This window comes from Schistocerca nitens, chromosome 8, assembly GCF_023898315.1.
Source record: "Schistocerca nitens isolate TAMUIC-IGC-003100 chromosome 8, iqSchNite1.1, whole genome shotgun sequence".
In the NCBI taxonomy this organism is placed as follows: domain Eukaryota; kingdom Metazoa; phylum Arthropoda; class Insecta; order Orthoptera; family Acrididae; genus Schistocerca; species Schistocerca nitens.
Genome location: NC_064621.1, coordinates 310,530,664 through 310,555,251, shown reverse-complemented (window position 1 = coordinate 310,555,251; position 24,588 = coordinate 310,530,664). Strand labels below are relative to the sequence as shown.

Here is a 24,588-nt window from a genome sequence, read left to right as displayed (position 1 = left end):
ATCTGTTCTTCTTGCATTAACAGTTTTCTGATAGTTATTTTTAGTAGTTTGAAATTTTTTTTTGCATCACTTGGATGACCCAACTTTTCTATTCCATAGGTCATGATGGCATTAAAATATGCGAAATACAGCATTCACACAGCATCATCTGCTACTAGTGGTTTAATGTTTCTGAGAACACCTATAGCTGAATTTATGTAGTTTGCTTGGTACAGTAGCAATGTGAACTTTCCACAGTAAATACTTACCTCAAGTGAGCCCTAAGAATTTGTGTTTTGAACTACATTCATATTCAGCTCTTGTACTTGTGGCGATTCTTCCTCTGTTTTTATTCCTGTATAATCAACTTTTGAAAAAAATTGAAAATTTGCAAACTACCCCACCACCATTAATGAATTTTGCAAAATGGAAACTTTTCTTAGAACGTAAAAAAGCTTTCAAGACACTTGCACCCATGTGTAATAAAGTTGCTACACAGTATGCTGTCGGAGTATGTGCAACATATGTAATTGAAGTATCTAAATGTTGATTATTATTCAAACTATTTGTATTACTTATTATGGTTGTTACGTTGTAAATTAATTTTGTTTCGTTCGTTAGTTTACCATTTCACATACGTGGATTTTGTTAATTGAAGATAAAACTACCCATTATTATAATACAAAATCGTTACAATAATCATGATCGTTAAAGAAATGCTTACAACATAACGTTTTTTACAGCACGCACACAAAATGACGAATTTTCTTCCGCATTTTCTCCCGAATTTACCGAACTTCGTTTGACTTGTTCAGACTTTAGCTTACCACATTTCAATGCTGTCACAAGAGCATTTGAGACTTCATAAAGAGATTCTCGAATTCTCGGTCCAGACTCTCCATTAGTTTCTTTTAAAACTACGGAATAGGAGGGCAAGCAATTTGCCAGCTACAGAGACTGATGGCTGAATCGTGTAAGTGACGTTCACCCTGGGGGCAATATGCTGTAAGATACCCTGTTACCAGCTCCTGGGTCCGGCCCCGACGGGCACCACTTCCGTTTAGCCGCTGCCCAGACATGCTGCAGCCTGAGGCGTGCATTCCATCGAGCTAATAGAGTACAAAACTGTGCCGCCAGTTGGTGACACCATAGACCATGTCGCGAGTATGCAGAGAGCTGCGTGCTTCTCATTGGTGCCTCCTGTCTCGTCTGCCGCTTGCTGTTACTACTGAACTGTACATCCCTGCACGACTTCTGGACCTCGCTACACTCTTCAGGACCTGTTTTCCTCGAAACATTCTTTGGATTAGTACGTCTCAAGCGCGTTTCTCGACTTGGCTATCACCACGGACGATTCTTCGGATTCTTATTCGGACGTGTCAGTATTCACTGATCCTGTGGTGTGGAACAAACTTGATGCCGAACTGAGGTGAGACTTTGCACAGTGTATACAGCACATCTGTTTACAAATAGGGAATATCCCAACCGTTAAGCCAGTTAATACACTACTGGCCATTAAAATTGCTACACCACGAAGATGACATGTTACAGACGCGAAATTTAACCGACAGGAAGAAGATGCTGTGATATGCAAATGATTAGCTTTTCAGAGCATTCACACAAGACTGGCACCGATGGCGACGTCTACAACGTGCTGACATGAGGAAAGTTTCCAACCGATTTCTCATACACAAACAGCAGTTGGCTGGCGTTGCCTGGTGAAACGTTGTTGTGATGCCTCGTGTAAGGAAGAGAAATGCGTACCATCACGTTTCATTGATAAAGGTCGGATTGTAGCCTGTCGCCATTGCAGTTTATCGTATCGCTAAATTGCTGCTCGCGTTGGTCGACATCAAATGACTGTTAGCAGAATATGGAATCGGTGGGTTCAGGAGAGTAATACGGAACGCTGTGCTGGATCCCAACGGCAACGGCCTCGTATCACTAGCAGTCGAGATGACAGGCATCTTATCCGCATGGTTGTAACGGATCGTGCAGCCACGTCTCGATCCCTGAGTCAACAGATAGGGCGTTTGCAAGACAACAACCATCTGCACGAACAGTTCGACGACGTTTGCAGCAGCACGGACTATCAGCTCGGAGACCATGGCTGCGGTTACCCTTGACGCTTCATCACAGACAGGAGCGCCTGCGATGGTGTACTCAACGACGAACCTGGGTGCAGGAATGGCAAAACGTCATTTTTTCGGATGAATCCAGGTTCTGTTTACAGCATCATGATGGTCGCATCCGTGTTTGACGACATCACGGTGAACGCACATTGGAAGCGTGTATTCGTCATCGCCACACTGGCATATCACCCGGCGTGATGGTATTGGGTGCCATTGGTTAAACGTCCCGGTCACCTCTTGTTCGCATTGAAGGCACTTTGAACAGTGTACGTTACATTTCGGATGTGTTACGACCCGTGGCTCTATCCTGCATTCTATCACTGCGAAACCCCACATTTCAGCAGGATAATGCACGACCGCATGTTGCAGGTCCTGTACGGGCCTTTCTGGATGCAGAAAATGTTCGACTGCTGCCCTGGCCAGCACATTCTCCAGATCTCTCACCAACTGAAAACTTCTGGTCAATGGTGGCCGAGCAACTGGCTCGTCACAATTGGCCAGTCACTACTCTTGATGAACTGTGGTATCGTGTTGAAGCTGCATGGGCATCTGTACCTGTACACGCTATCGAAGCTCTGTTTGACTCAATGCCCTGGCGTGTCAAGGGCGTTATTACGGCCAGAGGGGGTTATTCTAGGTACTGATTTCTCAGGATCTATGCACCTAAATTGCGTGAAAATGTAATCACATGTTAGCTCTAGTATAATATATTTGTCCAATGAATACCCGTTTACCATGTGCATTTCTTCTTGGTGTAGCAATTTTAATGGCCGGTAGTGTATTTGCCAAATGCAAAATGATCATTTCAGCAGTACAGAATTGTCTGAGGGTCTTATCAATTAGCAGAAAGTGGAACTAAAACACACCATTGGAGCACTGAATAGTGGCTGCGTGTATGGACATTCAACTATAATGCAACAAGGTAATGGACTACGGTTTGATGGATCGTAGCTCTATGGTACAGCAATGATTGATGATGATTGCGAAGCACATGATGAGTGCTTCATTCCACGCAATGTCCTTTCTTCGAAAAATGAATTAAATTTCGAATGTAAGAAGTCTGTAGTTGAATTTTAGAAAAAAACGGAAAGAAGGGGAAAAGCGTGGTTTCATCCGTGCAGCATAATAATCGCAAAGTTACGTCAGTCAAACAGCTGTATCGCTGGGAAAAGCATGTTGTTCATGATAGCCTGAAACGTGATAAGATGAAGCTAATACGTTGCTGGACTTTACAAAAAGAGCTAGAGGTCACAGATTATCGACTGATTATCCGTACTACTGACCTTCGAAAGTGGGCCTTACGTACGAGCAGGGAAAGAAAAGTCACATAATTTGAAGGGAACCCCCAAATGGCCACTGACTTTTAAAAAGGCGCACGGAATTGTATCTCAGAAATTTACAGCTATAAACGATAAAAATGAACTCGACGACATCATTTTAGGATTTGTAGTGCAATTTAAGGAACGCCTCAGCCTTTTTGAGGCTCAAAATGTCTACAACTCCGGCCAGAGTGGATTCAAGTTGGAGTTGCACTCTGGATGTACTTTGTTTCAAAAGGGTGCAAAGAAAGCTGAATCCATGGCGCAGTCATTGTCATCAGTTACTCACAGTTACACGATTCAGCCAACAGTCTCTGCTGCTGGCAAACTGCTTACCCCCTTTTCATAGTTTTAAAAGAAAGTAATATAGAGTTTGGACCGAGAATTAGAGAGGCTCAGCGGGGCAGGTACAACCATTAGACGTATACAGCTTTCCACGTTGGAGGAACTTTGTGAGAAGATTTACAGTTCCAATTCTGCTGAATGATTACGATGTCAGGCTCCACTTGAGAATAAATGTAATCAATCTGCAGTCAGTAGTACACAATCAATTCTCTTCGCCGAGGTTTTCCAGTGTACTGAAATATCCCTAGTACAAGTCAAGATATTTAGAGATTCGTCCGCCACAGTTCGTGACACCTGCTGAATTTTGTTTCTACTGTCTTGTCCATCGTGTATATCATGTGAGGAAATATTCGTTTTGTGTGCATGATGCATAAAAACATTAGATTTTAAGCAATTCTGATTATCATTGTCGTAACGATTTTGTATCATAATAATGAGTTACTTATTATTTTCAATTACCAGAGTACACAAGTATAAAACAGTAAACTAAAAAGAACATGAAGTGAAAACGTAAAATAAAATTTACGTAATACAACAAAAATCTGTTAAAGAAATAATTTGAATGAAAATGAGTGTTTAGACATTTTAATTAGGTATGTAACACATACTCCGACAGCACATTGTGTACTACTTATTTTCCAAATGGCTCTGAGCCCTATGGGACTTCACATCTGAGGTCATCAGTCCTCTAGAACTTAGAACTACGTAAACCTAACCAACCTAAGGACATCACACACATCCATGCCCGGGGCAGGATTCGAACCTGCGACCGTAGCGGTCGCGCGGTTCCAGACTGAAGCGCCTAGAACCGCTCGGCCACACCGGCCGGCACTTATTTTCCAGAAATGGTATTACACAAACCAGCTTCATTACACGTCGATGTATGTCACGTGAAATCTTCATTAGTTTATGTTATAACAAAAGTTTCCAATTCGTGGTGGTGGGGATAATTCGCAAATTTTCAGTTTTTTCAAAAGTTGGTTATAAATTTCAACTTTTATATGAAACACATTTTTTATATTTCATTGTTTCGAAGCAATTCCCTCTAAACCTAGTATGTCAAATTGCCTTTCGGGGCGTTTTTTACCCATTAAAAGTGAAATAGGGCACAAACGAAACAACCTGTATTATTTTGCTCGCTCTTGACACTGGCCAACTTACATCAACATTATTCATTGACTCCTGGGAATGTTCGCTTGTGAGTGATAGGCTCAAGTATCAGTCCGCTTTTTGTTGTAGTATCACGTAAATTTGTGCCAGGTGTTATGCCAGTGGTATCATCTTCAAAAAGAATCATTTCGCTTTCAGCGTTGAGAAGTCAGTCATCAACAGGCGTCTTAATATGCTGCCTTTGATAAACCATAGATTATTTGTTGAAATTATGATAAAATATTAGTTTCATTCGAATTGCATTTCTACAGCTCGTTTTTATTTTGCAGGTGTGATTTGCTGATACTAAGAGCTTGGCTCTGAGCACTATGGGACTCAACTGCTGAGGTTATTAGTCCCCTAGAACTTAGAACTAGTTAAACCTAAGGACATCACTAACATCCATGCCCGAGGCAGGATTCGAACCTGCGACCGTAGCGGTCTTGCGGTTCCAGACTGCAGCGCCTTTAACCGCACGGCCACTTCGGCCGGCCTACTAAGAGCTGCTCCACTAGTTTCTTTGTGATCAAGTTTCGTTATTAAAATATTATGGTCGTCTAGGTCGAAAGCTTTCGATAAGTCACAAAATATGCCAAGAGCATTTTGTACTTGATCTAATTCTTCTGAGATTATATTTATACATTCAAGTACGGCTGAAACTGTTGATTTTCCTTTCTGGAATCCAAACTGTCTACCATTTATGATCCAGTGTCTTTCGAAATATTACATAAATGTAATGTATGAGTATATCAGTTTTTCAATAACTTTCGACAAAATGGGAAGTAGGCTAACTGGTCAGTAGTTGCCAGAGCACAGTGCAACTCCATTTTTGTGAAGTGGTAAAACTCTGGCTATTTTTATGGTATATGGAAAGCTATCTACCGTCAGACGTGACTTAACTAGGTGGTAGAGCAGTTGGACGTTTCATTTGCCATTAAGATTAAAATTTTGTTTGAAAGTCTGATTATAACAGTGGAGGTTTCATTATCAAATTTCCTTACCACTTTCATTATCCTTGCTCTCTTGCACAATAGAGACAACATGAGTAAATGGTGCAGTCGTGCTTATTTTTTAGCAGCTGTAGGGATTGCAGAGGATCACTTTCGTTATTTTGTGTAAGTCTTTGTCGTATCTTGGTAAAATGTTTGTTCAAAGTGTTGCTAACAGCTTTTTCTATTGTTTTGTTGGTAATTTTGACCTTTAGGCGTCTGCTGTTATTGTGTGGCAGTTTTCCTGTTCTTTGGTTAATTATCTTCCATGTGCTCGTGACTCCGCTGGATGACTGAGCAGCCACGCTTCCCACATAAGTACGGTAAACCGGACTGAACACAGAGCAGTTACCACATGTGTAAGTGGTGTCACACTTGGAAAGCAGTGGGCGTGGCGTCTCGTTCCGCCATCGAACACATATCCACCAACCGAAAGCGCGAGAAAGTGGAACGGCACTTGTAGTGCCCTGCGTGACGTGTCACACAGCTGAGAGTGGGAATGGTGGGAGATGGGGGAGGGGGGGAGATGTATGTGCTTCGGCTTGAGGCAGTTCGCGTATCTACACTCACCTAACGACAATCTGATCACTGCAATTCCATCTTGATCATCACTTGCTGACCAAAGCTACCGATACTAGTTACTGAATGCTAGCCCCTGTTTTAACTGGGCCATAGTTGTGATTCTTCCTACAGGCAGATCAGGGGACCTTAAGATGGTGTAATGTAGAGCTGAAACTGGTTGCTCAAATAAAATAACAACTGGATATTTAGACAACTGAAGGGGCTTTGATCTGACATTTTACAATCTGATTTATGTTCTGCTGAGTGGTCAGCGTGACAGATTGCCGTCCTGCGGGGTCGGGTTCGAATCCGGGATGGATCGGGACTGGGTGTTCTGCTGTCTTCATCATCATTTCATCCCCATCCGGCGCGCAGGTCGCCCAGTGTGGCGTCGATTGTAATAAGACCCGCACCAAGGCGGCCGGGCCTGCCCCGCGAGGGGCCTCCCGGCCAATGTCGCCAATCGCTCATTTCCATTTTATGTCCTGCAAGCTGCACACTGGTTGGTGATGTCGGCATTATTACTAGGGAAGAATCATCAGACGAGGAAACATCCATTGTAGTATCTTTTTTGTATCTCCGAACCACAGCGAGCATCCTCTATTTTTCTCATTAGAAGTGAGAGAAAGCACCCGGATGTACTAAAGAAGGAAGACGAATTTAATGTCCCGTCAACATGGAAGTAATTTGAGTTGCTCTAAATTAGTTGCAGGACAATGGAGGGGGGAGGGGCGAGGGGGCAAGTAGGTCGCGGTCTTTTAGCCTTAAGTGATTTTAAGGACATAGTGCAAAATCCTAATTACGATGGCCTGATGTGGGTTCGATCGAGCTCTCTCCATAATGAAGCGAGCTTTTTAATTACTGCCTCAAGTAGCCCAGATCGAAGAGAAGCTGACTGCGAACTCGAAAATTCTACGGAATTAAGGTCGGGCACAAAAAAAAAAAAAAAAAAATATATATATATATATATATATATATATATATATATATATATATGTGTGTGTGTGTGTGTGTGTGTGTGTGTGTGTGTGTGTGTTTACAACTTCAAAATGTCTTTGAGACAGTCCTATGTAATCGTGTCGAGTAGACAGAAAGTATTAAGTGCATCCAGGTTACACTGTGCCTGCGACGGTAATAGTAATCTTATACACAGGTTGGGCAAAGCTGTCGTAACAGCACACTGTTAAGAGACAATAGCTCACCACAGACGCCGGCCGCGGTGGTCTAGCGGTTCAGGCGCTCAGTCCGGAACCGCGCGACTGCTACGGTCGCAGGTTTGAATCCTGCCTCGGGCATGGATGTGTGTGATGTCCATAGGTTAGTTAGGTTTAAGCAGTTCTAAATTCTAGGGGACTGATGACCACAGATGTTAAGTCCCATAGTGCTCAGAACCATTTGAACCATTTTCACCACAGACGCTTATACTTTGGCGAATCAGGCAATGTGAGTTATGTGCTTATCACTAACCATGAAATAAACTGTTTCCCTTGTAGCTGGTACAACAGAAAACGGTAACCGCGAATTTACTAAAGAACCAGTAAACCTCCGATTCTTCAACGAATCGAATACCCTTGTATAAAACAACTTCAATTGTGTGATTGCAAGTGACTTAATGTGTTAAATATTTGCTTAAAGGATGTAAGCGAGAGAAAGTGTAGGAAAGGTGTGAAATTATGCTTAAAATTTGCTAGAAGTCGCTAAGTGCTATCATTATAAAACCCTGATTGAATTTAAACTAGGTAATTTGCGCTGCATTTTAAGCAAAAGCTTTTTTATCACGTATCTCAATGTTTATGGACTGTGTGTCGTATAACGACATAATTTTGCAGCTACGGTCAGTGCTGTTCGTAGGTGTTGTATGCAAAGTGTGCTGCGAATAGAGTTAGTAGAGAAGAAGTAATAAATAGAAACGTCATGCCTTATGCTGTCGATTTAGTGCACGAACTTTTTTCTGTTCATGATTTTTGGGGGCTGACAGCAAGAAAAAATTTCGGAAAGTAATCAATAAGTGCTCTCATTCTCAGATATTGCGTGAATAAAGTCCGGGCATTTACTTGCCGTCATTTATGTTGTATCGAGACATACATAGAATTTCTAATTGTAATACTAGTCTTACTGTGTTAAACTTGAAACTTAAGATTAGACCTCTTAATGAGCAGATTCTGACAGCATTTTAAATTTTCAAAATCGTTCAATAATTACGGGAAAGATGGAAAATCAAATTTATGTTTTCCATGGAAGTCGTTAGGTAGACAGACTTCAAAAGGGCAAGGGTACCGTGCACCGGGTTTGGGGACACTCTTTTAGCAATATAGATATATATGTGAAACAATAGGTTCACAAGAAAAAAAATCTTTAAGGGGGAAAAACACATACACGGTAAAACTGAGTTTCCTATTTGGATTTCAGTGCAGTCAGCGAAAGCTTGAGTAGAGTAGACCAAGCCACTATCGATCATGTAAGTAAGCAGACAGACTGTTCAGGCGATTACTGAGAATGGATATCATGACTTTTTATTTTGATAAATAAGATCACAGAAACTGGTGCACTGTGTAACGTCTCCTGGGAAAACACAAATTATATGTGGTAAAAAAAATGAACTGGATGATTATAATTTTATTTCTGCATGGACAATGATTGTGTGAACTTAATGTAATAAAGAGAAATCATTATGTGTCATGTTTTATACTTGCATAGAATTATGTATAGATTTTTTTAAGATAATATCTGTGTCGGCGAGTACTGGAACCGCCATAGACCATACTTGTTAAATATCAAACAAAGATGTAAATGTATTAAACCGAGAATAAACTGTAGTGACCGAGCATTAATTTCTCTGATGTCTTTTTGGAGTTACGTGAGTAGGAAGAGCCTGTGACGGTATATTGTATGCTTGTGTAGCATTCTTTTGTCAAGATTGAGAGAAGGACGCCGTAAGGCATTGATTTGTAAAGGTGTGAAAGAATTTAATCTGTCTAAATGTTTTGAATAGAGTTACTTAGTGAAAACTTGCATTATGATTTGTAATAAGCTTGCCTGGTATTTTAGCCCATTCTTTTAAGACATTTTCAGCTATTTAAATATTATTCGTGGTGCAGAGCTGCGCTGCGAACGAACGAGCCGCTGCCGCGGCGCATTCGAACTGCATTAAATGAAACCAATCATACCGCAAAGAAGCGGACAGGTAATAGTGAACTAAAATTATTTCTTTCAGCTTTCGGGATTGCAGGGCAGAGCAGCAGATTTTGTGATGTTTTACGGGTGGACGCGGGCTGCGGATGATGTTATATTATTAACAGTGGAAAAGGATAATTTACCTTCATGACATAAAAGAAATCTCGCTGTGCGTAGTTCTGGTCTGGCAAAAATTATAGTAAAAACATTTTCTATCGGATAATAGTCTCATGTTCTCGTGTTAGTCGTGGTACTTATTGGTGTTTTAATTTTAATAAAAATCCACTGCAAAATTTTGATGTTGAACAAACATTGCGTACTGTAACATCAGTATTGAAAACGAAATAATTTTCAACAATCTTTTCTATAACTGTAGAGAAAGAAAGATATGTTGAACTTATAGCGAGTTACAGTAACGAAACAATGTTCCTTTTATAGAAAGCCAGATCCAGAATACAAAGAACATGACATATTTTGTTTTGTTGAAAATTAATGATCCAAAGAAAGTCACAGCACAGAGTCCGTAAAAAGTATTTCAGGGCTCTTTTGTTAGCAATATATTTTATTTATCAATTTATATATAACAATTTATCAATGTATTAATCGTTACGCAAGCAAAACTAAAGCTAAGACTACAGTGTAGTTGTCCTGTCCGTAGAAGCATAACTCCAGTTAAGTGATCTCATATCGCTAGTGGTGTACGTAGTTTGAAGTAAGTATTTATGACGGGGAAAAATTGTGTGTAGATAGTAATTTTTAGTGTGCAGTGTATTGTAGATAAATTACCATATTTTGTGTGCAAGTGGCAAAACTGATAGATTCTGTGTTCGAGTAGGTAATTTATGAATATGGTTAAATTGCGAAGTCAACGTCCGATCAATATGGATACTGAGGGATAGCCATTAGTTAGTGCAGGAAATGTAGAAAGGCGTTAAGCAGTACAAGCACTCTCTTTGAGGATATACCATGTGAAAATGTGGGGGTGGGGACACAGGAAGTAGTACCGCCGCCTACCAGTGCTCAAGGAGATGTAGATAAAGAAATTGTACTACCCCCAGAAAAGCAGGAACCAGAGAGTGGTAATCTGCCTGGAGGGTATTCACTTCAGGTAACATTAGAGCGCGTGCTGGATTACCAGTCAAAATTTGCGCAACAAGCTGAAAAGGACGAAAGAATTGAGAGCTTTTTCGCTTAGCATGCTGAGCGAGACCACCAGATAGCGGAATATTTCCTTGCCCAGCAAGCCGAGCGAGATCGCCAGCTAGCGGAAAATTTCCTTGCACAACAAGCTGAGCGAGATCGCCAGCAAGAGGAAAAGTTTCTTGCCCAGCAGGTTGAGCGGGATCGCCAGCAAGCTGAGCGTGACCAGCAACTTGAGTAATCGTTAGAAATTATGGTTCAAATGGCTCTGAGCAGTATGGGACTCAACATCTGAGGTCATCAGTCCCCTAGAACTTAGAACTACTTAAACCTAACTAACCTAAGGACATCACACACATCCATGCCCGAGGCAGGATTCGAACCTGCGACCGTAGCAGGAGCGTGGTTCTGCATTGAAGCACCTAGAACTGCTCGGCCACAGCGGCCGGCGCAATTAATTACGAGAGCGTCCAGTGTGGTAGAGAGCATAGACACTTGCATAAGCGAAGCAACTTACCTATCACGACGCGCAGTTTACTGGCTAGCTGTTTTTTTCTCACACTGACTTCAAGGACATTGGAAATCTCTGTATATCAGGCACTTTACGAGATTTGTTTCACTTTCGTTGCGACATAGCTGCAACTAAAGAAGAAGATGATTTCATTCCTTCCATCGCAGAGGTCATCTGCAGTACTATTACTGCTCTGAAAGTTTGTGTTTATCGAAGTAAGCTGAGATGAACGGGACACTGAATACTTTTGATCATAAGCCACCACTGAGGAGTGCTGTTGTTGAAACTGTCGCTGATATGTACAAACATCGGACTGATGACAATTTCATGGAGAGATGCTCGTAACCTATACACGGAACAACAATGAAGCACAAAATTCATTAATTTGGAGTTATGCTCCAAAACACTTGTTTTCGAATGTTAAAGTCCTCCAAATCGCTAACAATCGGACGTGCGTCATTTAAGGGCGCCCTGTATAAATTGAATATCGTGGGCGTCGTTATCGGCACGATGGATTGCTCATTTGGTATGAAAAGGGACGAGAAACGCCTCCAGCTCTTGGACTGGTGTTCATTCCAGAGCAGCATCAAGGCTGGAATTACGGTCAGAGAGACCTGCACTTTGAGAAATGAGGCATTCAAAGAAGAGGAAGTTTTACTGTATGGCCACGAATTAATGGTAAGTTGAAAAGTCGTAAAGTTACATACACAAAATCTAACTCAAAACTTTAAATGCGTATTTCTCGAGACAACATTTCTTAAACTGGTCGGATGATTCAACAAAAACTACTTCGTAAAACTGGATACCGTTTTTGATTTAACAAAATAGACAATTTTAACACATGTAATTTTGGTGTGAGCCTAAAAAAGTATACGTTTTACTTAATTTTGTTATTTATTTATATTTAAATACAATAAAATAGGTAGATTTTCAGTACTTAACATTTTCAACTGATCGCCATTTTGAAATGCACTACAGGAAATCTATTTCCGAGGTTCACGTGATAGAAATTTTAATTCTGATGATGTACGTATGTTTACTTTTGATTACTGACCTATGTGCGAACCGTTTACTTTCGCAAGTCGAGGAGTGGTATTTTGGCCACCATTTTACTTGCATAGGCTCATCAATTTACAGGCCAAAAATTATTTATATAGTATTTAATATATGAATATCTGTTCGTTCATAAAGACTGGTACGAAAGTATAATATTTTGGCAGAAAAAAATGTTGAGCATGAGCAGAAAATAAGACTCCGAGACTGGAAAACCCCCCTTAACGATTGTGACCTCTTACACCCGACCAGCCTGTGTGTGTTTAGGCAGTATCCCACGATTGCTTAGACAAATGCTGGATTGGCCCCCAAATTCCCACTTTCGCAAGTCGAGGAGTGGTATTTTGGCCGCCATTTTACTTGCATAGACTCATCAATTTACAGGCCAAGAATTATTTATATAGTATTTAATATATGAATATCTGTTCGTTCATAAAGACTGGTACGAAAATATAATATTTTGGCAGAAAAAAATGTTGAGCATGAGCAGAAAATAAGACTCCGAGACTGGAAAACCCCCCTTAACGATTGTGACCTCTTACACCCGACCAGCCTGTGTGTGTTTAGGCAGTATCCCACGATTGCTTAGACAAATGCTGGGTTGGCCCCCAAATTCCGCCATGAACACGATACACAAGCAGTTAAATTGCCATAGCATACAGAAGAAGTTTGTGATTCATAGACAGCGCACTCGCTTTACTTTCATGACCGTGGCGTTAGGATCGGCCACCAACAAAACTTGATACTCCAGTCAAATTATGTTTTCACCGCGAAAGCTGTAGGGCTGTTCTGATTTCTTCCATTGTACATGTTTGGTGGGCTGTTGATTCCGAAGCTGACGTTTGCCAACGAAATTTCGTGACGCAACGCTGACAAAATGAAAAAATGGTACATCTCATTCTTTGACAGTTCTTTGTTTTAGAGTCGGAAACTAACAGCTTTTCGTAAATAACCTCCCTATTTGGGATGAAAGTACATAAAATTTCATACAAATTTCGCTATTAAGTTTTTTTCCCCTCGAACCGTTGGGGCTCAACAGATAGTTGAAAATTGGCGTATTTTCGCTGTCTCCGCAAAAATCCACTTTTTCCTCTAATGTATTATTAAGGACTGTGAGTGAATGCCTCCCATTTCTCTGTACATACCCTACTTAAATCTTATATGTAAAAGTACAGGTAATTGCGGACTGTCCAGGTTATTTAATTAAGTCCTAAATTGCATAAATACTATTACAAAAAAGTTAAAATTCCAATGAAATATCTTGAAACGTTGTTACACTAGCTGCTCCTGCAACAAGTGGCGGCGGCTCAATCCACTTAAACGAAAAAGAAAAAAAAGAGAAAGCATACGTTTCTAATACGTATGGGAATTAGATATACTTCTTACTCATCTTCTCTCCCCTCTGTTTGTCCACCTCCTCCTCCCTTTGTTCATCTCCTCACCCCCCCCCCCTTCCCACCGTCAATCTTCTTCTCTTCCACTCGATCTCCTCCTACCCGTCTCTCTGTCCACCACATCCTGCGTCCTTTCTCTGGCCATCTTCTCCTCCCCCCTCTCTCTCCATCTTCTCCTGCTTCCTCTCTCTGTACATCTTCTCCTCTGTGCTTTCTGTTTCCACTTCCTCCTTCCTCTCTCACTAAACTTGAGGCTTGTTAGATGGTATTGCATATTCGGATTCCCTAATGGTATTCTAATCATAAAACTGTAATCCATAAATACAACTTTTTTGTTTGCTAACAACGTTTCATAATATATCCTACTGCCGTCCAATTGTTCATTGGTGTATTGTGACAAATTTAAAGTAAATCGGTCAAAATCTTTTCGAAATTTTTGGTAACAACGTTTCCCCTTCACATAACACACATTTATTTATATATTATAATATTAAAAAGAAGGTATACAAAAACATGCGCATATTCGAATGCAACATTATGCCAAAATTTCAAAGCAAGCGGTGAAGAACTTTCGGAGATATATGATACTGAACATTTTTATTTATATAGATTACATATTATTATATATTACATTATTATATGAGCAAAAATTACATGTTCCATTGTTGTTTAGGCTGTCCTGGCTGAAGTTCTTTAAATGCGGTGGGTCGTGGTACAGGTTTGAGTTGTTCTATCATCAGCTTCTGGACTCCTTCATCTGGAAAACGAAAGGGGTGGTAAGAAAACAATAACTTGTGATCATATCTAAAGGAGAGGTGAATAGTTACTAAATCTGTTGGGAGATAAGACACACCTTCCTTATCGAGTGTCTTTCTTCAGTCTGTTATCTGTCTCTTTCTTTGGTCTATTCTTCGTCTTTGACAGTGCTGCCTTCCGAGGGTTCGACGTTTTCATACAGCCCTTCGCATTATGTGCATATTGCGGAATAACGAAAACCGACCTTGCTGTATCCACAGTTGTGTTAGTAGCCTCTTTTTTTTTTTTGCATTTACAAGTAATGACCGGAGAATCGAGTACGGTGTAGGGTTCAAAGTCGTTGGCACTTGCAAGAGACCACTCCTTGTTGTTTCCCACCTCCACTCGTTAGGATCTTTTTGTTGATCATATTGTGGTTTGACCAGGTATCCATTGCTGCACCTGAAAGTAAGCTCTCCGTGAATATCTCTGGTAATCCACCGAAGACAGTGTCACGGCGCCCAACATGAAGTACTTGATGAATGACAATTGGAACCAACAGTTGTATTGTAATCCAATGTCGTTTATTCAAAACATGCTAGCAGTTTCGACGCTACAAAGCGTCATCTTCAGACCCTAAGCGTAATCTGCCATCAACATACGAACCACAGTGACAAAGACCGACGGAATCTTCAAATGGAAACAGTACTAATTATCAATCATGTTACACCAGCATGTCCAACCAACAACGTCGAGTACAGTAGGGCCAAAGTCAACTGGATTCCGTTATGTAGCCGTCACAAACACACCAACGGCCAGACGCTGCACTCGACATTTTGGGCTGCATATGTTGGCGTAATATGCTTAATAAGTTGTACTGTTTCCATTTGAAGACTCCGTCGGTCTTAGTGATTTGTACATTGACGGAAGATTACGCTTGAATCCTGAAATTGATGCTTTTCTGGCGTCGAAAATAGTAGCAAGTTTTGAATAAACGACTCTGGATTACAATACACCTGTTGGTTTCAATTATCAGTATTGAAGTACTCAGTGAATGTTGCCATGCAGCAGTTGCGGTGGGAGCAGTGTGGCTTTTCTGGTATTACTTTTGTACGATGAAAATATATACTGACTGTTTCTCAAATCGTTCAGGCTTGTCGCATACAGAGCCATTAGAAAAACGTTTACTGCTTCGAAAATCTCATCCTAATCTGGCACTTAGGACCTCAACGTGAGAAATTGCATTTGTTTTTGAACAGGGTGCGTTTCACAATAGGTAGTGAAAACTTACACGGATGAAAATGTACGACGGAAGAAGATGATAATTCACTAGTGTGAAAAAATGTTCTGGAACCGGCCTTGGTGAAGGGAGAGACTAAATAAAATGAAAAAAAAAAACGTACAAGGCAGAATTATGTTTGCATAGTATTTGAAAACAGTGTGAATTTTGGAACGGTTATTTTTTACGTAATGGAGCTAGTATAATGGCATAACAGATGAAACCAGCATGTGTTCTGTTTAAAACTAGGAGCAATTCACCAAGTTATTTTTGAAGTGGAAAAAGTGGCGCGTCACCCAGTTGGAAAAGACTGTCCGCATCGACATAGCACCGCGTGGCAACCTGCTGGCCCGTGTGACACAGGCATACGAATTCTACGCCCAGGGTTCCTGGAAACAACATGCTCATCACGTCACGGTCCCAACTATCGGTAGAGCACTTCCCTGCGAAAGACAAAGGTCGCGAGTTCGAGTCTCAGTCCGGTACACTTTTAATTTTCCAGGCGATTTCATATCAGTGCACCCTCCGCTGCAGAATGAAAATTTCATACTGGAAGGGCAACACTAATGGTCACAGCTTTTGTTTGTCGCAAGTATCGGGAAGATGCTGGCGTTCAAAAGACCATTCTCCTTGCGATCCATACGTGAATGGAGAGGGAAGAAGCCCAAATACACTCCTGGAAATGGAAAAAAGAACACATTGACACCGGTGTGTCAGACCCACCATACTTGCTCCGGACACTGCGAGAGGGCTGTACAAGCAATGATCACACGCACGGCACAGCGGACACACCAGGAACCGCGGTGTTGGCCGTCGAATGGCGCTAGCTGCGCAGCATTTGTGCACCGCCGCCGTCAGTGTCAGCCAGTTTGCCGTGGCATACGGAGCTCCATCGCAGTCTTTAACACTGGTAGCATGCCGCGACAGCGTGGACGTGAACCGTATGTGCAGTTGACGGACTTTGAGCGACAGCGTATAGTGGGCATGCGGGAGGCCGGGTGGACGTACCGCCGAATTGCTCAACACGTGGGTCGTGAGGTCTCCACAGTACATCGATGTTGTCGCCAGTGGTCGGCGGAAGGTACACGTGCCCGTCGACCTGGGACCGGACCGCAGCGACGCACGGATGCACGCCAAGACCGTAGGATCCTACGCAGTGCCGTAGGAGACCGCACCGCCACTTCCCAGCAAATTAGGGACACTGTTGCTCCTGGGGTATCGGCGAGGACCATTCGCAACCGTCTCCATGAAGCTGGGCTACGGTCCCGCACACCGTTAGGCCGTCTTCCGCTCACGCCCCAACATCGTGCAGCCCGCCTCCAGTGGTGTCGCGACAGGCGTGAATGGAGGGACGAATGGAGACGTGTCGTCTTCAGCGATGAGAGTCGCTTCTGCCTTGGTGCCAATGATGGTCGTATGCGTGTTTGGCGCCGTGCAGGTGAGCGCCACAATCAGGACTGCATACGACCGAGGCACACAGGGCCAACACCCGGCATCATGGTGTGGGGAGCGATCTCCTACACTGGCCGTACACCACTGGTGATCGTCGAGGGGACACTGAATAGTGCACGGTACATCCAAACCGTCATCGAACCCATCGTTCTACCATTCCTAGACCGGCAAGGGAACTTGCTGTTCCAACAGGACAATGCACGTCCGCATGTATCCCGTGCCACCCAACGTGCTCTAGAAGGTGTAAGTCAACTACCCTGGCCAGCAAGATCTCCGGATCTGTCCCCCATTGAGCATGTTTGGGACTGGATGAAGCGTCGTCTCACGTGGTCTGCACGTCCAGCACGAACGCTGGTCCAACTGAGGCGCCAGTTGGAAATGGCATGGCAAGCCGTTCCACAGGACTACATCCAGCATCTCTACGATCGTCTCCATGGGAGAATAGCAGCCTGCATTGCTGCGAAAGGTGGATATACACTGTACTAGTGCCGACATTGTGCATGCTCTGTTGCCTGTGTCTATGTGCCTGTGGTTCTGTCAGTGTGATCATGTGATGTATCTGACCCCAGGAATGTGTCAATAAAGTTTCCCCTTCCTGGGACAATGAATTCACGGTGTTCTTATTTCAATTTCCAGGAGTGTAAATTGTACAATGTGAAGTAACCTCTCTTAAGCACTTCACAGTGGTTTGCAAAGAACAGAAGCAGATGTAGATTCACAATTTTAACTATAAAATTGTTTTCATGTCTTTAAGCCACATATTATGCCGAACCGCGTATGTGCATCATACTATAAATTTATTTTAAAGTATTTCTTGTCGAGTAGAAGAGATACGATATTTAAAATACATGTTTGTACTTTTCATGGCCAAATTTTAGTTTTGTTTAAGTTCTGTCACCCTTTCGTGAAGTTAAGATGCCAAGGTGAAGGTCTTTGTGACACTGGCTGGGTGAGTCAGTTGCAAGGTCGGTGAAAATCAAGCTCGTGCCACCTCCAATAGCGTCTTGCCTGTTAACAGTCTGTCTTCAGTCTTCCAGGAGGTAACAGATTTAGGTCCTCTATGGATCTGTCCTTCGTAAAGATTTACGAATTCATTAACAAATTCCTTGGCCCAGGTATGGGGATCGGCCACTATTGCGTTGCGTAACCTTAAATGCTGTGATGTGCAGGTACGGTTCGCATCTAACTGACGAGCTACCCCAGCCTGTTCTAACAGTAAGACAAGGGGTGCACGCTGATGGATGTGTACGAGTATGGAGACAACCTCATGAGTCTATGAACCATGCATGTCAGCAGGGTTGAGACTCTGTAATGGTGTTGTGCGTGTGCAGTTGGAGTGATGTGGGATCCCTGATACTTCTAGATACGACTCTGACGAGTGACGCGTACTTACGCATCCTGTCTGATCACCTGCATCCATTCATGTCCATTGTGCATCCCGACAGACTTGGACAATTCCTGCAGGACAACGCGATACCCCACACGTCCAAAGTTGCTAAAGAGTGGCTCCAGGAACACTCTTCTGAGTTTAAACACTTCCGCTGGCCACCAAACTCCCCAGACATGAACATTATTGAACATTTCTGGGATGCCTTGCAACGTGCTGTCCATAAGATATCTCCACCCCGCCGTACTCTTACGGATTTGTGGACAGCCCTACAGGATTCATGGCGTTAATTCCTCCAGCACTACTACTAGTCCTGTCCATGCCACGTCGTGTTGCGGCACTTCCGCGTGCTCGCGGGGCCCTACAGGATATTAGCCAGGTGCACCAGTTTCTTTGGCTCTCCGGTATACTAGGGCAACAATTCTCTACGCCAGGCACGGGGGCAAACTTTAGTGACCCTCGGGCCAGATACACAGCCTTCCACGCGAAGCTCACTGGCTGCCTTGTAGCGTGATTCTACAGCAGCGTTCCTAGCGCATGAGGTACTGCAGAACGCACGCAGTTGTAAGTATTGTTTCTGTTCCCATGCTGACGGAAGGACCCGCTGAACCATATTAAAGCGTCGCCAGTGGTCAGTGACGTGAGGTGCTCGCTAGAAAAAATTGGAAATTTGTGGTAATGTCTCATGGGACCAAACTGCTGAGGTCATCGGTCCCTAAGCTTACCCACTACTTAATCTACCTTACGCTAAAGACAACACACACACCCATGTCCGAGGGAGGACTTGAAAACCTCCGACGGGGGGTGGGGGGGGGTGGAGGGGGGAATGGGGGGAGAGGAGGGGGAAACGCGGGCCGTGACATGGCGCCCAGACCGCGCGGCCGCTCGCTAGAAATGAGAACTCCCGTTACGTCAGCAGCAGCGAAGTACGTAAAGAAATCATAGATCAGTACCCGTGGTCTAGGGGTAGCGTCTTTGATTCATAATCAAAACGTCTTTGGTCCCGGGTTCGATCCCCGCCACTGCCTAAATTTTGATAAATAATCAGCATTGGCGGCCGAAGACTTCCGGCATAAGAAGTCAGCCTCATTCTGCCAACGGCCTTGTCAAAGAAGGCGGAGGAGCGGACAGAGGTTCAGCGCACTCTCTTGTACTAGGGGTGGGAAATTGCCCCTAAAGGCGGAAGAATCAGCAATGATCAACGACATGAGGATGCAGAAGGCAATGGAAACCACTGCATTAAAGACACGTAACGTGTATCCACAGGACATGTGGCCTGTAATTGAAGAAGTGTCATGATGATCTCTCCATTGGCAAATGATTCCGGAATAGTCCTCCATTCGCATCTCCGGGAGGGGACTGCCAAAGGGGAGATTACCATGAGAAAAAGATTGAATAATCAACGAAAGGATAAGGTTCTGCGATTCGGGGCGTGGAATGTCAGAAGCTTGAACGTGGTAGGGAAACTAGAGAATCTGAAAAGGGAAATGCAAAGGCTCAATCTAGATATAGTAGGGGTCAGTGAAGTGAAGTGGAAGGAAGACAAGGATTTCTGGTCAGATGAGTATCGGGTAATATCAACAGCAGCAGAAAATGGTATAACAGGTGTAGGATTCGTTATGAATAGGAAGGTAGGGCAGAGGGTGTGTTACTGTGAACAGTTCAGTGACCGGGTTGTTCTAGTCAGAATCGACAGCAGACCAACACCGACAACGATAGTTCAGGTATACATGCTGACGTCACAAGCTGGAGATGAACAGATAGAGAAAGTGTATGAGGACATTGAAAGGGCAATGCAGTATGTTGTTGTTCTAATCAGAATCGACAGCAGACCAACACCGACAACGATAGTTCAGGTATACATGCTGACGTCACAAGCTGAAGATGAACAGATAGAGAAAGTGTATGAGGACATTGAAAGGGCAATGCAGTATGTAAAGGGGGACGAAAATCTAATAGTCATGGGCGACTGGAATACAGTTGTAGGGGAAGGAGTAGAAGAAAAGGTTACAGGAGAATATGGGCTTGGGACGAGGAATGAAAGAGGATGGTTCAAAATGGCTCTGAGCACTATGGTACTTAACATCTGTGGTCATCAGTCTCCTAGAACTTAGAACTACTTAAACCTAACTAACCTAAGGACATCACACACATCCATGCCCGAGGCAGGATTCGAACCTGCGACCGTAGCAGTCGCGCGGTTCCGGAATGAGTGGCTAGAACCGCTAGACCACCGCGGCCGGCAATGAAAGAGGAGAAAGTCTAATTGAGTCCTGCAACAAGTTTCAGCTAGTAATAGCGAATACCCTGTTCAAGAATCACAAGAGGAGGAGGTATACTTGGAAAAGGCCGGGAGATACGGGAAGATTTCAGTTAGATTATATCATGGTCAGACAGAGATTCCGAAATCAGATACTGGATTGTAAGGCGTACCCAGGAGCAGATATAGACTCAGATCGCAATATAGTAGTGATGAAGAGTAGGCTAAAGTTCAAGACATTAGTCAGGAAGAATCAATACGCAAAGAAGTGGGATACGGAAGTACTAAGGAATGACGAGATACGTTTGAAGTTCTCTAACGCTATAGATACAGCAATAAGGAATAGCGCAGTAGGCAGTACAGTTGAAGGGGAATGGACATCTCTAAAAAGGGCCATCACAGAAGTTGGGAAGGAAAACATAGGTACAAAGAAGGTAGCTGCTAAGAAACCATGGGTAACAGAAGAAATACTTCAGTTGATTGATGAAAGGAGGAAGTACAAACATGTTCCGGGAAAATCAGGTATACAGAAATACAAGTCGCTGAGGAATGAAATAAATAGGAAGTGCAGGGAAGCTAAGACGAAATGGCTACAGGAAAAACGTGAAGACATCGAAAAAGATATGATTGTCGGAAGGACAAACTCAGCATACAGGAAAGTCAAAACAACCTTTGGTGACATTAAAAGCAACGGTGGTAACATTAAGAGTGCAACGGGAATTCCACTGTTAAATGCAGAGGAGAGAGCAGATAGGTGGAAAGAATACATTGAAAGCCTCTATGAGGGTGAAGATTTGTCTGTTGTGATAGAACAAGAAACAGGAGTCGATTTAGAAGAGATATGGGATCCAGTATTAGAATCGGAATTTAAAAGAGCTTTGGAGGACTTACGGTCAAATAAGGCAAAAGGGATAGATAACATTCCATCAGAATTTCTAAAATCATTGGGGGAAGTGGCAACAAAACGACTATTCACGTTGGTGTGTAGAATATATGAGTCTGGCGACATACCATCTGACTTTCGGAAAAGCATCACCGACACAATTGCGAAGACGGCAAGAGCTGACAAGTGCGAGAATTATCGCACAATCAGCTTAACAGCTCATGCATCGAAGCTGCTTACAAGAATAATATACAGAAGAATGGAAAAGAAACTTGAGAATGCGCTAGGTGACGATCAGTTTGGCTTTAGGAAAAGTAAAGGGACGAGAGAGGCAATTCTGACATTACGGCTAATAATGGAAGCGAGGCTAAAGAAAAATCAAGACACTTTCATAGGATTTGTCGACCTGCAAAAAGCGTTCGACAATATAAAATGGTGCAAGCTGTTCGAGATTCTGAAAAAAGTAGGGGTAAGCTATAGGGAGAGACGGGTCATATACAATATGTACAACAACCAAGAGGGAATAATAAGAGTGGACGATCAAGAACGAAGTGCTCGTATTAAGAAGGGTGTAAGACAAGGCTGTAGCCTTTCGCCCCTACTCTTCAATCTGTATATCGAGGAAGCAATGATGGAAATAAAAGAAAGGTTCAGGAGTGGAATTAAAATACAAGGTGAAAGGATATCAATGATACGATTCGCTGATGACATTGCTATCCTGAGTGAAAGTGAAGAAGAATTAAATGATCTGCTGAACGGAATGAACTGTCTTATGAGTACACAGTATGGTTTGCGAGTAAATCGGAGAAAGACGAAGGTAATGAGAAGTAGTAGAAATGAGAACAGCGAGAAACTTAACATCAGGATTGATGGTCACGAAGTCAATGAAGTTAAGGAATTCTGCTACCTAGGCAGTAAAATAACCAATGACGGACGGAGCAAGGAGGACATCAAAAGCAGACTCGCCATGGCAAAAAAGGCATTTCTGGCCAAGAGAAGTCTACTAATATCAAATACCGGGCTTAATTTGAGGAAGAAATTTCTGAGGATGTACGTCTGGAGTACAGCATTGTATGGTAGTGAAACATGGACTGTGGGAAAACCGGAACAAAAGAGAATCGAAGCATTTGAGATGTGGTGCTATAGACGAATGTTGAAAATTAGGTGGACTGATAAGGTAAGGAATGAGGAGGTCCTACGCAGAATCGGAGAGGAAAGGAATATGTGGAAAACACTGATAAGGAGAAGGGACAGGATGATAGGACATCTGCTAAGACATGAAGGAATGACTTCCATGGTACTAGAGGGAGCCGTAGAGGGCAAAAACTGTAGAGGAAGACAGAGATTGGAATACGTCAAGCAAATAATTGAGGACGTAGGTTGCAAGTGCTACTCTGAGATGAAGAGGTTAGCACAGGAAAGGAATTCGTGGCGGGCCGCATCAAACCAGTTAGTAGACTGATGACAAAAAAAAAAAAAAAAAAAAAAAAAAAAAAAAAAAAAAAAAACGTTATTCCGGTGCGAAGCAAGTAATCTTGTTTAATACATATCTGCTAATTAAAGTCCCTTTTTCCAATACACATGTTAGGAGAAGTCTACAGTTTCCAAGTACTTTCTTACAATACTAATCATTGTTAATTGAGTCGATAGTGTCAGTTTATGGTGTTTAGTAAGTAAATACATCATAATGTTATTCCTTTGGAACGTTTTTCCGACTACTGCAGCTTCATCACTTAGCATCACAGGAAGCTGAATTGCACTTTAAAGAGAATCTGACGCCGCTGATGCTACGTCTGCGAGCGACATAAAATGTAAGAGCTTCTTGGGAAAACAGGTAGAAAAATACTACACTCAAATGGTTCAAATGGCTCTGAACACTATGGGACTTAACTTCTGAGGTCATCAGTCCCCTAGAACTTAGAACTACTTAAACCTAACTAACCTAAGGACATCACACAAACCCATGCCCGAGGCAGGATTCGAACCTGCGACCGTAGTGGTCGCGCGGTTCCAGACTGTAGCGCCTAGAACCGCTCGGCCACACACCGGCCGGCAGTTGGGTGTCCATGGATGTGGATATGGATGGGCATGTGATCAGCACACCGCTCTCTCGGCTGTTGTTAGTTTTTGTGACCAGAGTCGCTACTCCCTAAATCAAGTACCTCCTCAATTGACCTAACAGGGAGGGATTGAGTGAACCCCCATTGCGAACAGCGCTCGGCAGACCCGGATGGTGACCTAGCCAAGTGTTTAACAAAGCCCAACAGTGTTTAACTTCGTGATCTGATGGGAACCGTTGTTACCACTGTGGCAAGGCCATTGGCTAGCAGTTAACAGAGTCATGCTGAATTAATGTCGCTTTTTCACACAACATAACTAGTTGCTGTAGTGCGGTTGCAACTCGTCTCTGAATGAGAGTTCATATTATTATCTTCACTTAAACGGCGAGCTTGTGACGAGCCTTCGGATCCATTCTGTGTTTTAGTTTTTTGTTGAACGTGAGAAAGGAAGAAAAGTGAAAAACGTTAAAGGCCTCTGAAAGGAAAAGAATAAAAAATAATTCAACCAGTTGAACAGGCATTGGTAGCGCCTCTACGGTCAGCAAGTGCAAACCACCAATGACTGCCTCGCTCATTCGTTCACCTAGTCAGCCAATCTGTTACGGACTATCAGTTTGTGAAATACCTTGTAACCTTGTATTTCCTATAAACCTGCGTAAAAATTGAGAAATAACTGAATTACAGGCATTTCGCTTTTGATGTGCAGCATAAGTCTAGACATGGGTTCAGTGGGGCACAACAAGCGTCAGCAGAGTCATACTGATCCTCCAGCACCGATCAGCCGCC

At 42.9% G+C, this 24,588-nt stretch overlaps 1 protein-coding gene across 1 annotated transcript in view; it reads right to left on the bottom strand.

Moving 5' to 3' along the window:
- The window catches only part of LOC126199541 (telomere zinc finger-associated protein-like), a 373,452-nt gene that overhangs the window by 290,662 nt on the left and 58,202 nt on the right, over positions 1-24,588 (bottom strand). Inside the window, exon 2 of the mRNA XM_049936462.1 lies at positions 14,401-14,503. The gene's annotated coding sequence lies outside the window, so the exon portion shown is untranslated. The remainder of the gene's footprint in view (positions 1-14,400; positions 14,504-24,588) is intronic.